Source organism: Eulemur rufifrons, chromosome 28 (assembly GCF_041146395.1).
Source record: "Eulemur rufifrons isolate Redbay chromosome 28, OSU_ERuf_1, whole genome shotgun sequence".
Lineage (NCBI taxonomy): Eukaryota > Metazoa > Chordata > Mammalia > Primates > Lemuridae > Eulemur > Eulemur rufifrons.
Window position 1 is genome coordinate 70,637,072 of NC_091010.1, and position 15,600 is coordinate 70,652,671.

Genomic DNA, 15,600 nt, shown 5'->3' on the forward strand with positions numbered 1-15,600 from the left:
CCACGCACGGCACCCTCCTCCCCCCAGCCCCCGCCCTCGCCTCCACAGGGGGCTGGAGGTGCAGGAGCAGCTGGCTCTTCCCTGGCCCCTAACTGGCACGGCCGCGTGGAGCCGCCTGCGTGGGCAGAGGCGAGGGGAGCAGGATGGGAGGCGCCGCGGGCGGGGCGGACACTGCCGGGGTCTCTCTGACCTGGCCTGGGGACTCACGCCCGTGCCGGTCTACGCACAAGGCTGGTTCAGAAACCTGCAGCCCCCGGCAGAGGCAGAGTCCAGGGAGTGTCCGGCTCAGCACGGACCGAGGGGGGTCAGGGGCCTGCACCGCGGAGGGAGAGGAAGGGGCTGGGCAGGCACAGGGCTGGGCCCGGCTGTGGGCCAGCTCGGGGACATGGGCTCTGCCGGGCAGCCCAGGCCCAGGGACCCTCTGCCCGCCCGGGCTCCACCCAGGCTGTGTTCCCCGGACCCCCTGTCCTCCTTCCTGGAGCGCCGGCCACAGGCAGAGGAGGCCCAGCGTGGACGTGAGCCCACGGTCACTGCAGCCTCTGCCACTCCCAGCACAGAGCCGAGGACCCAGGGCGGTGTCCCCTGCCCACCCCAAATCGGCCCCATCCAGTCTGCCGTACTGGCCCCTCCGCCATAACCCTCCCGTCCCCAGACGGCCCTGATAAGTTCAGAGTGTTTGGCCGTAGGGCCGACGCCGGTTCCCGCTGCGGCGCCGTCTCTCCGGAAACAAAATAGACCTGGTGCTTCTTTCCGTCCCAAACTCAGAATTCTCTCTCGCCTGTGTGTGGACTTCACACCCTAACGAGCATCGGGGAGTGGCTGAGCCCTTCTCCCCTGAGACTGAGACGAGGGCCTGCCCCGCGCGAGTGCCTGGCTGGGAACCGCCGTCCGCGCCGTGGCGTGGGAGGGACGCTGTCCAACCACCAGCCGTCCCCGGGGAGCTGAGTCCCAGCGAGATCCCAGGTTAAAACGCAGCCTTTTCATCAGCCAGGGCTCTTAGTAAAACTGACAGGAAAATGCCCCCAAGGAGGACGGCAGAGAGGGCTCAGGAGAGTAAAAATAGACCTGCCGCAGGGCGCCGTGAGTCACCGCCATTGTCACCAGCCCCACGGCACTGCACCCCGCAAAGGCGTCCCCTGCGGACCCAGAAGGACGGCTCTGCTCCTGACACCCGGCCCGCCTGACACCCTCGGAGGCCCAGGAGGCGGGTGCCAGGTGGTTCTGGAGAAGCTACCCACAGCAGCAGGTGAGGCCGCGCACGGGCGCCCAGGAGGCCCCGGGCCTCAGAGCCTGCTCCCCACATAGGGCGCCCTGCCAGGGAGGGGGTCACCTGCAAGCAGCAACAACAAATCCAACGTCACAAGTTGTTGAGACCCGTGCAGAGGCTGGTTAAGTTTTGTCCCATGTCCCATGAGCCAGAAAGCCCCCATGAGGAGGGAAACCGTCCCCTGGGGCTCAGACCCTACGCCCTGCGGAGCTGCGCAGCCCCCGGAGGTTCTGGCCACTCGCGGGGCCGAGGGGCTCATGCTCAGACCCCTGCCTCGGGGGACACCAGGCCAGGCAGAGGAGCCGGAACCGGCCCGACAGCTCCTTCCTGCAACGGGCACCTCCCCTGTCCCCTGGGCGCCGTGGCAGCCCCCCGTGTAGGCAGGAATCTGCACACAGAAGTCACCCCGTCACCAGGCCCTGTGCGCCGGGGTCTGCTGGGAGCAAAGACTCAACCGGCTGGGAGGGGCCGGGCCGCCCCGGACCGTGGACGAGCCAGAGCCAGGCACTGGGCGCAGCCGGGAGGGAGGAACACGGAGCTGGACCGTCCCGCCACACATGCTGGGGACGCAACACAGGGCCCCAGGGGCAGCCGATCACTGACCCTCTTGCCGGGGCTCGAGCCACTGTTTGCCTGGCTTCCGAGGACATCTCGGGACCTGGGGCAGGAAGGTCAAATGCCAAGTAGGGCAGCGGCTGCGGCCCCTGAGCCCAGACTCCTCAGTCCTACAGGGACCTGAAGCCTCAAGGTCGGGCCGGGTCCAGGCGTTACGGGTCTCGGAGGACCCAGCTGGCAGGTGGTGGACCGTGTGGCCAGGAACCCGCAGGGTCACCCTCCCCGGAGTCCTGGTTCTGACGCGGACTCATGAGGCCGCAGGGCAGCTCTCGGCACCCCTGGGACACACTGAACTTCCGGTGGGGCTCCGCTCGGCCAGTGCCGCGTCCGCCCAGGACAGGGAAGGGCAGATGGGGTCTCACCCTGGGGACACACCTGTGCCCCAGGCCTGGTCTCGGAGCAACGCCTCGCCTGGCCTTTTCTCCGGAACACAGTCGGGCCGCGGCACCAGCCGAGGCAGAGCTGAGGCCTCTGGGGCCCCCGGCTTCCAGAACAATCTTGGTTCTCCTGCCCAGGAACGGGCCCAGGGCCTGGAGTCCCGGCGCCTGCCTCCCACAAGCCGGACCCCCCTCTGCTTCCGGTAGAAGCTTCCGCCCATGAACCACGTCCAGCGGCAACTTCCCAGACTGCACTGCTCGGCCTGGGTCCCGTCCAGTCTAGGAGTCTGGACCGTGTCCCAGTGTTTGATATCTCCGTCCTCAGACAGCGCGGGGACTGTCATAAATCAGCGATCAGGGCGACCGCCAAGATCAATGGAGTCTCTGCGGGCTGCCCGGCCCCTGCCTGGCCGCGGGGAGGCCCCGGGGACCACAGGGATCACCCCACAGCTGCAGGACCTCAGCTGGGGGTTCTCCAGCCGCCCCCATCACTGTGGGCCATGACCCCTGCGCCCTGGCTCACGGAGGACAGGGGCCCGGCCGTGCACGGGAAGATGGGGCAGGAGGGAGAAGAGACTCAGGACTAGGAGGAGGTGTGGCCCGGAGGCTTCCTGAAAACAGAGGGGGTGTGGGGCTCACTGTGGGGCCCACGCGAAGGGTGGGGTGCTCCACCGCAGGGCCGTGGAGGGGAGTCGGGGGCCGTCTGTGAGGCAGCGACAGGGCGGTCGGGCCTGACATCCCCGTGACCCAGCCAGCCCACCGCCCTCCAGGCCCCCTGCAGATGCCAGCAGGGGCCCAGCACCGAGGCCGAGCCCAGGTGATCTGTCCGTGGCCCTGCAGACGCCCCCCAGACCTCACGGGACGGGCCCTGGGCCGGGTTGCAGGTGGGGCTGGGGGTCCCGTGCACCTGCACGTGGGCTCGGGCTCCCACCTGCCACTGCGAGTTCTGGGGAGCCCACAGGAAGGCCACGTCCGCCATGCAGACTGCCCGTGGCTCCAGGGAGGCCGAGGTCCAGCCGGCTCTGCACAAAACCGGGAGCAGCAAAGGGCGCCGACGCCAGCTGCCTTGGGAATGACTGCAGGAGGCACTGCCGTCCCCAGATGTCCCCTGGGGAAAAGACGCACCATCGTGGCCACTCTCCCTGCTCCTGCCAAGGCGCCATGGGAGGGGGCCTGCTGCACAGCCCCGGGGCTGCCGTGGGGAGCAGCGCCAAGCGCCGCCGCCCAGGACGGCCGTCCCACACTGACCCAGAGAAGGGGGCGGTCAGCGGCGGGCGGGGCCGGCTCCAAGGCTGCACCGTGTCTGCCCCGAGGGAGCTCAGGGCTCATTTTCACACACGTTAGCACCTGCACTAAGTCACAGACACCTTTCCCAGAACTGTCAAACGCACACAGAGGCTCCTCACGCCTCCCTGTTCCTAAAGTGACAGGCGCGGCTGTGGCCTCAGAGCCCCCTCCAGGGCTGTCTGCCAAGGACAGGAGCAGGGCGGTCCTCGTCTAGGGCCGGGCAGGGGACAGGGCCGGCCCTCCAGGGGACCTGGACATGGCCGCAGTCCACGCGGCCAACACTGGTGTCCAGGCAGTTCCTGGAAAGCAGCCGCCTCCTTCTGGACACGCATGTCTCCCTGCTGCCCGCCACCCCCCGAGTGGCCGCACATCGAGGGCCTGGCGGGGTGGCCTGTTCTGCAGCAGGAAACCGCACACGCAGACCACGCACACACCTGGGGCTGAGAAAGGCCATTTCGTCGTGACGGAATCTTATCCCCAAAATGCTGATGGCTGGAAAATATTCACTTCGATGACAAGCATTCAGCCCACAGCACGTGAGCAGGGTCACAGGTCGGGAGGCGCTTCCCGGGGTGCTGGGCAGAGCCGGGGCAGGGACGTGGGCGTAGCCGACTCCCCCAACGCCTACACGGGGGCCCCTGGCTGGGACGGGGAGACCCCAGGGTCGAGGTGCCCCATGACCTCCACCCAGTGGGGCCTGGGGAGCCTGGGGCAGGGCCTGGTCACAGCTGGAGCAAAGCCGCCCAGGTCCTACCTGCTCGGGAAGCCCCTCCCAGGAGCCCACCCTCCCGGCCCTGCGGGACGGTGCGCCCTGGTGACAGGACACACACTTGCTACTCGCAGCCCTCACGGAGCCACCGGTCACCATCCCGCACTGCCCCCTCCCCACAGAACCTCCTGCCCAGCAGAGCCCCCTGCTCCCCAGCCCTCTGGGGGAGGCTGCCGAGCTCCCTGCCCTCCCAGAGCCCCTGCCCAGGGCTGGCTCCTGGCTCAGGTGCCCAGCACTGGCTGGCAAGGCCGGCGGTCTGAGGGTCCTGCCAGACCCCCGAGGCTCTGCCTCGCTGACTTGGCGGCTGTGAGCAGCCAGCCGCACCACGGCCTCCCAACCCGTCCTTGCGGGTTTCAGCCCAGAAGAAAACTGCTGCTATTTGAAGACTAATTGCTCCAAGGGCCTCTTTTCAAAACGTAAATTTAGAGGCGCTGTCCCCTGTGTGACCAAGATGTCCTGGTAAACTAGGACAGCGCCCTCCCGGTCTAGCACACCCAAGCTGCTCTCCAAAGCACACGAGAGCTGCTGAGAACCTCCGCGGCAGGGCCACCGACACGTCTCTCCACACACGCTGGATTCCCCGTGAGTTCGCCAACCTCGGGTGGCAGGGCGCCCCGGGGGAAGCAGGGCTGGGTGCAGGGCACAGGCTGCAGGGTGCCAGGGACAGGCCAGACAGTCGAGGTTCCTGGAGGGGCAGCCCTGGGGGCAGGTCCCGAGGGAGCCGCCAGGAGGCAGCTGGAGCCGGGAGACGGGGGTCCGGGTCCGGAGAGCCTGTGGGGCACCGGAGGGCCGGGCGGGGGGCAGGGGGGCAGGCTGCAAGGGGGGTCTGGAACTCACTCTCAGCCCCGGGGACAGCGTGGGGCTGGCTGGGGTCTCAGGAGGTCTGTGAGCAGCCAGATGCCCCAGAGGCCAGGGTGGGGGTGTCACATGCCACCTGGCTGGGAATGACAGCGACTTCCAGGAAAGTGTGTGCACATACATGTGTGTACACAAGCATGTGTGCTCACTGGTTTGTGCATGTTGTGTGTACACAGGTATGCATTTGCATGTGTGTGAATATGTGCCCGTGCATCACACTTGTGTGTGCTCAGTGTGCACATACATGTGTACTCTGCTGTGTGTGCCTGTATGTGTGTGTGCCTGGGTGTGCATACGTACCTGTGTGCTTTGGCATGGGTATCCTGTGTGTACACACGTGTGTGTGTGTGTGTGCACTTGTATCACACACTTCCATGTGCTTGTGTGTGCATACACTTGTGTGCTTTGGGATGTGTTGTGTGTGCATACACGTGTGTGCTTTGGCGTGTGTTGTGTGTGCATACACGTGTGCTTGTGTGCCCAGGTGTGCACATACATGGGTGTGCTTTGGTATGGGTATGCCGTGTGCACATGCATGCGTGTGAGTACTGCACACTTCTCTGTGCAAATACGTGTTTGTGCACTGCATGTGTGCGCATTTGTGCCACGTGTGCACTTTTGCATATGCACATCTGTACATTTACATGTATTTCAAGTACACGTGTGCACTTTTTTTGTTTTGTTTTGTTTTTGTTTTTGAGACAGAGTCTCACTCTGTCACCCGGGCTAGAGTGCTGTGGCGTCATCACAGCTCACAGCAACCTCAAACTGGGCTCAAGTGATCCTCCTGCCTCAGCCTCCCCAGTAGCTGGGACTACAGGCATGTGCCACCACGCCAGGCCACGTATGCACCCTTGCGTGTGTGTAAACTGAACTGTGCCCAAGGCCTGAAGACAGCCTTGCTCACCTGATTCCAGGTTCACAGCGGGGCACAGGGAGACCCTCACCCCAAAGCCTCCCCCAGCCCAGAGGGCCTGGAAGAGCCCCGGCGGCCGCACTGCTGGGAGTAGCACGGCTGCTTCCCCCCCTTTTCCCAAGCGGACCCCACAGCCAGGACTGGGAGAGCGCTCCCACCCCACGTGGCTCCACCCCACGTGGCTCCACCCCGCGTGGCTCCCACCCCAAGTGGCTCCCACCCCGCGTGGCTCCACCCCACGTGGCTCCACCCCGAGTGGCTCCCACCCCCCACCAGGCCAGGACGGTCTCCCCTGGGAAGCCCTCACCACAAGCTTTCTGGGGCACAGGCCTGTGGGCGGCTCACTTCGACCAGCCCCAATCCACCCATTAGGCTTCTCCCGGCAGGGGGTTGCCATGGTTTCCTGTCACTGGCGCGGCTTCAGGCTTCAGCGTCGGCTCCAGACCGAGGGCAGAGCACACGTGTCACAGGGCGCCGTGCACGCCTGTCATGAACACAAACCGCACCAGGTTTGGTTCAGGCAAAAGCCTGGAGCCATGGAGAGGGAGTCACGCGTCTCCACAGCCTGCGTCAAAGCCGTCCCCAGAGAGGACGGCCCCAGCCCGCTCAGACGTCGCTGCTGCTCCCAGCAGCCTCAGCCCGGACCCCAAGCCGGGCAGGGACAACGGCACCTCTTCACTGGTGGCCAGCTGGAGGATGAAGACGTGGCATCGCTGAGTGGCCACGCGGGAGGGGCAGGCGGCTGCCCCTCAGCCTCCGCCAGCTCCCCTGTCCCCAGCATCCCCCACACTCTCCCAGGGGCACCCAGGCTTGCCTCTGACGACACGGCCCCAGCTGGCCAGGCCTGGAGCCCCTCACCTGGGGGTCGTGTCACCCCAAGGCCACCCCAACAGCTCCGCAGCCAGGCCCCAGGGCCTCGGTCCTGCCCTCGTGGGGCTCAGGGGACCTGCAGAGGCCGCCTGGGCCCCACTCACCAGGTGCACATCGCCTGGAGGGGGTGGTGTGGGGCACGTGGGGGAGACGGAAGGCCCAGCCGAGGTCGGCCTCCAAGACCACGGTGCTGCCTGTGCACTTGTCTCTGGGGTGGGGGGGGCTGCCTGGAACAGAGTGCCAGGGAACTTTCCAGAAGGCTGGCAACGTTCTGTGCCTCAGCTGGGCTCTCGGGGGCACGTACACAGCTGCGCACACCTGTCCAGCGCCCCAGTCTGCACACCTCAGGCCTGTGCCCTTGGCTGTGACTATACTTGAATAAGAACACGCGTTGCGGATGTCCTGTAGAGGGAGGGTGTCGGTATCCAACCTGCACGTCGGCAAACAGGTGTTTGCCCTGATAGCAGGAGACCGAGACTCACGCAGAACACGTGACCTGCCCACGTGACCTGCTCACGGCCACGGCCAGCAAACAGTGCCGCAAGATCTGAACCCGGTCTCCAGGACAAAAACCTGTGCCCAGGTAGGAGGTGGAACAAGCCGAATGCAAGGGGCTGAGCTGTGCCGGGGGAGGGGGAGGACCAGCTGGGGGGGGCACTGGTGCCGGGGAGGCCAGTTCGTGTGGGGGAGGGGAGCCAACCAGAGGTGCTTGTGGGAGGGCCCTGGACGAGGGTTCGGCCAGTAACCCAGAGGTCAGACCAGCGGGATTCCTGAGCCAGCCTTGGGGCCTGGGGTGGCAGTGGGCAGGGCGGGGGCAGTGGGGACAAGCCACAGAGGGGCCGCGGCCATCTCTGCTGTTCGTCCCTGAGTGAGGGTCCCTGCCCTGTCGCGGGGGGCTGCCCAGTGCTAGGCCAGCAGGCCGCACAGCAGCCTGGGCAACCCCTTCCAGGCCCCCAGGCTCCCCCGGCCACTGCTCCCCCGCTAGGCTGCTGGGGCTGTGACACAAGTGCCCTGGGCTCCCTGTGGCAGAATGAACCAGCCGCACCAGGGACCAGCCCCCATTAGGAGCAAGGTGCCCAGACCGGGGTGGTGGTCTCCTTCTGGGGTCCCTGGAAACCTGGCCAAAATGGGAGAAGTTTGTAGAGCACAGGATTCTCTTTCATTCTGGAGGCCTTTGGTACACCTCAGAAGAACCTGTGTGCATGTGCATGTATCTGTGTGTGCATGTGTGTGCTGCATGCATGTGTGTGTGTACATGCATGTGCCTGCAGGAGCAGCTCTGTGTGTGTGTACATGTGTCTGTGTGTGCATGTGTGTGCTGCATGCATGTGTGCGTGTGTACATGCATGTGCCTGCAGGTGCAGCTCTGTGTGTGCACGTGTGTCTGTGTGTGCTGCATGCATGTGTGCATGTGTACATGCATGTGCCTGCAGGTGCAGCTCTGTGTCTGTGTGCACATGTGTCTGTGTTTGTGTGCATGTGTGTGCTGCATGCATGTGTGCGTGTGTACATGCATGTGCCTGCAGGTGCAGCTCTGTGTCTGTGTGCACACACAATGGTGGGGCACAGAGGTCCTGCACGAGGGTCCCTTCAAGTGGGCTTACTATGCACCTGGCCTCGTCTGATGACACATCCTGACAAGGCCTGGGTACTGCACCAGGATCCAGCAATTTCTGAGCGAGAAGATTCTGCCGGCTGAGCTGGATCTTCCCCCAGAGAACTGCCACAGTGAGTCTGGACGAGAGGTTTTTGGCAACTGGGATCCTGGTCACCAATTTTCCAGCCCACAGGACATCAGAAGGCGGACACACAGCTGGAAAACAGCGTTTATAAAGGCAGAGAAAAAAATTTTCAAGGAAATATATAAAAATATGACATTTTTGTTTTGAGACAGAGTCTCTCTCTGTCACACCGGGTAGAGTACAGTGGTGTCAGCCTAGCTCACTGCGACCTCAAAGTCCTGGACTCAGGCGATCCTCCTGCCTCAGCCTCCCGAGAAGCTGGGACTACAGGCGCCACCATGCCCGGCTAATCCTTCTATTTTTAGTAGAGATGGGGTCTCGCTCTTGCTCAGGCTGGTCTCAGACTCCTGAGCTCAAGCAACCCTCCAGCCTCGGCCTCCCAGAGTGCTAGGATTACAGGTGTGAGCCACCGTGCCCGGCCCAAAAATGTGACTTTTAAGGAGAGTCATGAGATGCCACCAGGTGAGCAGTTGGGGACCGGCTGTGTTGGTGAGCACAAGCCTCCAGGCACCTGCAGACTTGGTGGCCCTGAGGCAAAGGAACCAACGGGTCACCCTGAGCCAGTGACAAGGTGTTTAAGTGGGGTCCTGTGCCTGTGGGTGCCAAGGGGACCCTCATCAAACACACGGAGTATCTGTACCTGCCGGACACACGCAGAGCACGGAACGCTTCTGCTCCAAGGCGGTTTCCGCACCATCCAGGTGAGGCCCACGTCCAGGGCACATGCGGCCCCAGCCCCCCAGACCCCCGGCCCAGGCCTCCCCCGTCACCCTCCTTCTAGCTCAAGAGGCTGGACTGCCACCCTGGGAAGGGTGGGCCTGCTTTTGACCAGCTGAAATGAATTAGGGAAAGGCGTTATTTCTAGGCAGAGCATAAGACTCTGTTCTCTTTTATGTTTCCAAAAATACACGTCAGCAGGGCTGAGCAGTGCGGGAGGAGCGTGCGTTCCTGCGGGTGCTCCGTCTGAGGTTTCCGGGACGCGAGTCTTGGCCGGGATATAGAAACCTCTCACGATGGGACGGCAGCCTGCAGGCTCTCCAGAAACCGCCGGAGAAGGAGCCAGGCTGGACGGCAGCGCCGGGGCCTCCCGAGGACACCGAGAGGGCCACAGGGCTGGCTCTAGCCCCGCCCACGGCTGGTGCCAGGAGGGGGCTGGGAGGGGGCGGGGACCCCACCCAGGGCTCTGGACCGTCAGGAGCACGGGTGTCCCCCTTTCCTGCCCACCTGAGCAGTTTCCTTCTTCTGAGGGGCCACTCAGGAGCTTGCAGAGCCGCCCTGGCTCCGGCCGCAGGTCTGTGCCCACAGCCTCCGCTTGCTGAGCACCAAGCGCCTGGTTCCCTGCCCGCTGGGACCCCTCGGGGCAGGCCTGAGGCAACGTCCCAGGCCTGGGGCCTGTATCTGGCCCAGACCGAAGCTGTCTCCTCCAGTGCCCAACACACAGGCACGGACACACGTGTGAAAGCACATGCCCACAGACACTCCTCCCCAAGCCTCTGCCTTCAGGCTGCGGGCAGCGGTCTCACCCGGGCCCACCACGCGCTACCCTGACCCTCGCCCGCGTCACAGCCCCGTTGGTCCAAGGCCAGCCTGTGCTCTGGCCGGCTCGGGACAAGGGTCTTTCTTCACCTCCTGAACCACAATAAAATCCACGCATTTGTGCCGCAGAAGGCAGAAGGCCCAGCTCCAGAGCAGAGCTTCCAAAATCCTCCTGGCTCCCCCCAGGGCAAGGCGGGAGGGGTCTTGGTGCGACAGTTTAGGGACAGGGCCCTCCACATCGAGACCCTCTGGGGCCATCTCCCAGCCGTCTCTGCAGACCCTGCCCCTGGCTTGGTTCTCAGCTGCCGTTTAAAGGAGCTGCTGCTACCGACGTCGCCAGAGAACACGCGGGGGCAGATCCCTCGGCGCCGCGTGGGTCCAGGAGGCCCCGAAACACGGGGATTTTGGCGTGTTGCAGAGCAGGCATTTCAAGCTGTGGTGTGACCAGGAAAAACAGAGCGGGACTCCTACCTGGCTCCTCGTGACAACATGAACCCCAGGCACAGCAAGGGTCACACACACAGTGAACCCGTCAGAGTTCTGGGGGGGGGGATTCAACTGTGGCTCTGCAGTGAGGGGCCTTTCCAAGGCGGAAACGAGCCCCGGAAGCCGCAAAGGAAGGGACTCTGGATCACATGGGGAATTTCGCCACACAAAAAATGCAAGGCTTCTGTGTAGAGACCAAGGCACACATTTTCATAAAAAATAAAAATGCTACAAACTGAGAAAAGGTGTTTGCAATAAACATGGCAAATCAGGGACTAATTTCCCTAAATTACAAGGAACCCGGACAGATGAGTGAGAAAACCAGCCCAGCAGGGAGGGGCGGAGGCCGCGGGGCGGTGCGGACTGTGCCCCCAGCCGCGAAAGGGGAACACGGAGGAGACGCCCGACTCGCCGCGTGGAAAGGTCTGGTCACGGCGGTGCTGGGCGCCCCGCACGTGCGGGGGGCGAGAGGGTGGCCCGGCCCTTCTAGAAGCCACAGCGGGGCCGTCACGGGGCCAGACGACAGCTGCAAACACAACAGCGTCAGGTCCCACGGGGACAAACGCAGAAAGTCACCGAGACCAGGGTGCAGTGACGTCCACAGCTCACACCTGAAAACCCGGCGTGTGTCGCGAGAGCCTGGCGTGGCTGGATGCCACAGGGCGGGACCTGTGTGGACACCAGAAACAAGGCGGAGCGACACGCTGACAAGAAAGTGTCCCCAAGAGGCAACGCCAGCAGATCCCAGACAGCCCCCTGTGTCCCTGATCCGCGTCCCCAGCCCCCGCCCGCTGGCCGAAGGAAATCCAGTTTCCCTGCGGACACCTTACCGGGCCCGGACCAGCGCTTTTCAAGCTCAATATGAACGTCTTTTTTTGTTTTTTAGAAAAAAAATACTCTCACATAGGCCGAGAATGTGTGTGTGGAACCCAGACTGGCGTAGACTGTCTTAAAAAATTAACATTTTACTCTCAAAAACTGGCTTCCAGCTGGAAATCACTGCAGCCCGCGGGAGCTCCCACGGGGTGGTCAGAGGGTTTTCCCGGTAGGCACCAAACGCAAAACAGCCCTTCGCTTGGGTTCTAGGACCCCCGGAAACAGACCCCCGCGGAGAGAGCCCGGCAGCGACTAGGACAGAGCAGAGCTGACCTCCCCCCACACACGTTTCAGCCCCACCGAGGACGGCGTCTGGGGCTGGGGGGTTTGCACACTCCCGGCCGCCTGTCCGAGGGGCCGAGTCCCCTGCACGGCCGTGACTGCCAGGAGCAGCTTCCGGGGCTGGCCGTGCGCACAGGAAGGGGGACAGGCCTCCTCTGGGCCCAGCCTGGAGCCGGAGCCACCAGCTGGGCAGACTCCGCGCCCTGCACTCCGGGGGTGGGTGCCACACGTGCAGGTGGGGGAGGCGCTGGATTACGTAACGCTCCAGCCTCGCACAGTGGGGCCGCGCCCGAAATACCCGGCCGAGCCGAGAGGCGCCGATGCTCCCAGCACCCGCTGGCGGCTTGGCGGAGCCGCCCACGCTGGCTCTCACGCCGCCCCTCACGCCGCCCCCTCCCGGGCCACCCGGCCAGCCCAGCACCTTCCCCAGGGCGCCGGGAGCAGCCACTCGAAACGGAGCCAAGTCCTCTTCCTCTCGGCTCCTGGTGGCTCCCGGTGGTTTCCCTCGTGCCGTTTTGTGGCAGCCAAAAGCGGGCGGCCCTGGGGCTCCCGCCCTGAGCCCAAGCCCGACCTTCTGCTGTCAGCTCACATCAGCGACGGTGCCATGGCTTCTCCCAGGGCACACTGGAGCCCCACTTGAGAAAAAAAATAACAAGGTCGATTTACTGCTGGGAGAGCTCCACAAAGGACACTCTGGTCACTTGGCTGCCCTGGTGAGGCCAGGGGCCATCGATTAAAGGTCTCAGCCACCCGCAGCCGCTCCTCCGTGGGGCTGGCCAGCTGCGTCCTGCTTCCCACGAGAGAAGGGGAGAAGCTACGCCCTCGGCGTTCCTCAGCTGGGCAGGGAAAGGCCGGCCCTGCGAGTCCTCCAGGACAAGGGCACAGTCCCACTCTCAGGGCCCTGCCACCAAGGGCCACCAGCGTGGACACCATCCCCTGCAGCAAGGCCCCGGCCGCAGGGAAGGCTCAGCCACCAGGGCAGGGACGGGAGCAGCGCGTGCAGCTCAGGGCCGGGGGGCACGGCCACCATGGGGGGCACCACCTGGTGCTCCCGCCAGACGCCCAGGCCCAGCGACCGCAGGCAGCCTCAGCAGCCCAGGGAGGCGCTCTCTCCCCCAGGGCTGAAGCCCTCGCTGGCGGCGGGGTCACGAGAAACTCAGAACCACAGGACCCGCCGTCCCGGGTTGGAGCAAATGGGCTGTGAAGGTGTCAGCAGAAGACAGCGTCACGGGGCTCTGAGGCCTGGCACACGCACAGCGGCCACAGCACCGGCGGCGCAGGCTGGGCCTTCCTCACCCTGCAGCCAGGGTGGGCGTCATGGACACTATCTCGGGGACGCAGGATGCTGCCGGGGCCTGACGTGGCCACACGCGCACAAAGAGGGCGCAGCAGGACGGGGCAGCGAGCTCCAGGCGGACGGGAGGAGGGGAAGGGCCCGGCCTCGAAGCCTGTCAGGGCGGTTTGCCACCTGCCACCCCGGGCGGTCTGGGGGGCTCGGGAAGGGACGCTCCCCCCACGCGCTGGAAAAGCCAGGGGGTCCGGTGCCTGCTGCGAGCGGGGGAGAGGAAGAGGAGGCGGCTGTCATGGAGATGACCCCAGCGCCAAGCCGAGGGCTGTGCTGAGCAGTGTGAGAAACACAGCTCCCGCCTCCCCCTCCGGCCACCCCCGCGCTGGCTGCGGCTCCACTTCCCACACCCAGGCTGCGCGGGAGCCTCTCAGCCCCGGCCCACCCCACCCAAAGCCCAGGGTCCCGACGGAGAAGAGGGGTGCAGCCCCCCCAGCTGTCGGAGGTAACGGGAGACCGAAGCCAGGCAATGCCCACGGAGCACAGAGCCTGCGTGTGCCCGCAGGGCTGGCCTTGCCCGGCCGCAGACGCTCCAATTTCCAGAACGTGCTGCCCAGGCCTCAGGATGTACCCGCGGCCTCCACGCCCCGCTGGCAGCGGAAAGGAGCACCCTGTGCCGCAGGACACAGGGTCAAAGGGCAGATGTCACCGAACACGAGCCCTGAAACCACCCGGGCAGCGCCGTGTCAGCAGGGTCTGCAGTGGGAGCCCCAGGACAGACTCGACTCGGGGTGCAGGTGGAGGACACAGGAAGGTGCAGGCCTGCTGGGCAGCACGGTCCCCACACACCCCCGGGGCTGAGGACCTGCCACAGCCCCAGGAGCCAACACAGCTGAGCAGAGCAGGTGGCTTTTCCTCCCCGGGACCCCGAGCTGCGGCCCTGGGAACCGCCAGGCCAGAGAGCAGGGAGGAGCCAGTCCGTGTTCCCACACCTGCGGAGAACTCCGTCTCCTGCCCTCGGGAGGTTTCTGTTCCAACACGGAGAGGCGGACGCTGAGCAACTGACCGATGGGAAAACAGACAAAACAGCAAGATTGTAGACTGACCCGTGTCAGTGATTCCACTAAAGTAAGTGGATTAACATTCCAATTACAAAGCAGACATTTCAGACTTGATTTTTTAACAGCAAGAGTCCACTACGCAATATTTATAAAAGATGCAGATCCTATTTAAAGACACAGGTTAAAAAGTAAAAAAGTAGAAAATGATAGAATAAAAATGATAGAATAATGAAAACACTGATCAAAAGAAATCTAACTGGTGTGGAGTACCACTGCCCTGAGGGTCCAGGGGTCTGCCACTGTCCACATGGCCACCCCCCAGGGCCACCCCACCCAGGGCCACTCTCCAGGGGCACCCCACCCAGGACCACCCCCCCAGGGCCACCCCACCCAAGGCCATCCCCCAGGGCCACCCCACCCAAGGCCACCCCACCCAGGACCACCCCCCAGGGCCACCCCACCCAGGGCCATCCCCCAGGGCCACCCCCCCAGGGCCACCCCCCAGGCCCACCCCACCCAGGACCACCCCCCAGGGCCACCCCACCCAGGGCCACCCTGCAGGGCCACCCCATCCATGGCCAGCCCCCCAGGACCACCCCCCAGGGCCACCCCACCCAGGGCCATCCCCCAGGGCCACCCCACCCAGGGCCACCCCACCCAGGGCCACCACACCGGGGGCCACCCCCCAGGGCCACCCCCCAGGGCCACCCCACCCAGGGCCACCCCCCAGGGCCACCCCCCAGGGCCACCCAATCCATGGCCACCCCCCAGGGCCACCCCACCCAGGGCCACCCCACCCAGGGCCACACTCCAGGGCCACCCCACCCAGGACCACCCCCTAGGACCACCCCCCAGGGCCACCCCACCCAGGGCCATCCCCCAGGGCCACCCCAGCCAGGACCACCCCCTAGGGCCACCACACCGGGGGCCACCCCCCAGGGCCACCCCAGCCAGGACCACCCCCCAGGGCCACCCCATCCATGGCCACCTCATCCATGGCCACCTCCCAGGGTCACCACACCCGGGGCCACCCCACCCAGGGCCACACTCCAGGGCCACCCCACCCAGGGCCACCCCACCCAGGACCACCCCCCAGAGCCACCCCACCCAGGGCCACCCCCCAGGGCCACCCCCCAGGACCATCCCCCAGGGCCACCCCATCCATGGCCACCCCATCCATGGCCACCCCACCCAGGGCCACGCCCCAGGGCCACCCCACCCAGGGCCACCCCCCAGGGCCACCCCACCCAGGGCCACCCCCCAGGACCATCCCCCAGGGCCACCCCATCCATGGCCACCCCATCCATGGCCACCCCACCCAGGGCCATGCCCCAGGGCCACCACACCCAGGGCCACCCCCCAGGGCCACCCCA

At 65.2% G+C, this 15,600-nt stretch overlaps 1 protein-coding gene across 3 annotated transcripts in view; it reads right to left on the bottom strand.

Moving 5' to 3' along the window:
- Positions 1 to 15,600, bottom strand: part of STK32C (serine/threonine kinase 32C) — a 46,837-nt gene that overhangs the window by 14,607 nt on the left and 16,630 nt on the right. Inside the window, exon 1 of one of the 3 annotated variants that reach the window (XM_069460810.1) lies at positions 6,397 to 6,505. The exons of the other annotated variants lie outside the window; for them this stretch is intronic. The gene's annotated coding sequence lies outside the window, so the exon portion shown is untranslated. Of the gene's footprint in view, positions 1 to 6,396; positions 6,506 to 15,600 lie in introns of those variants that run through there. 3 annotated transcript variants of the gene reach the window in all.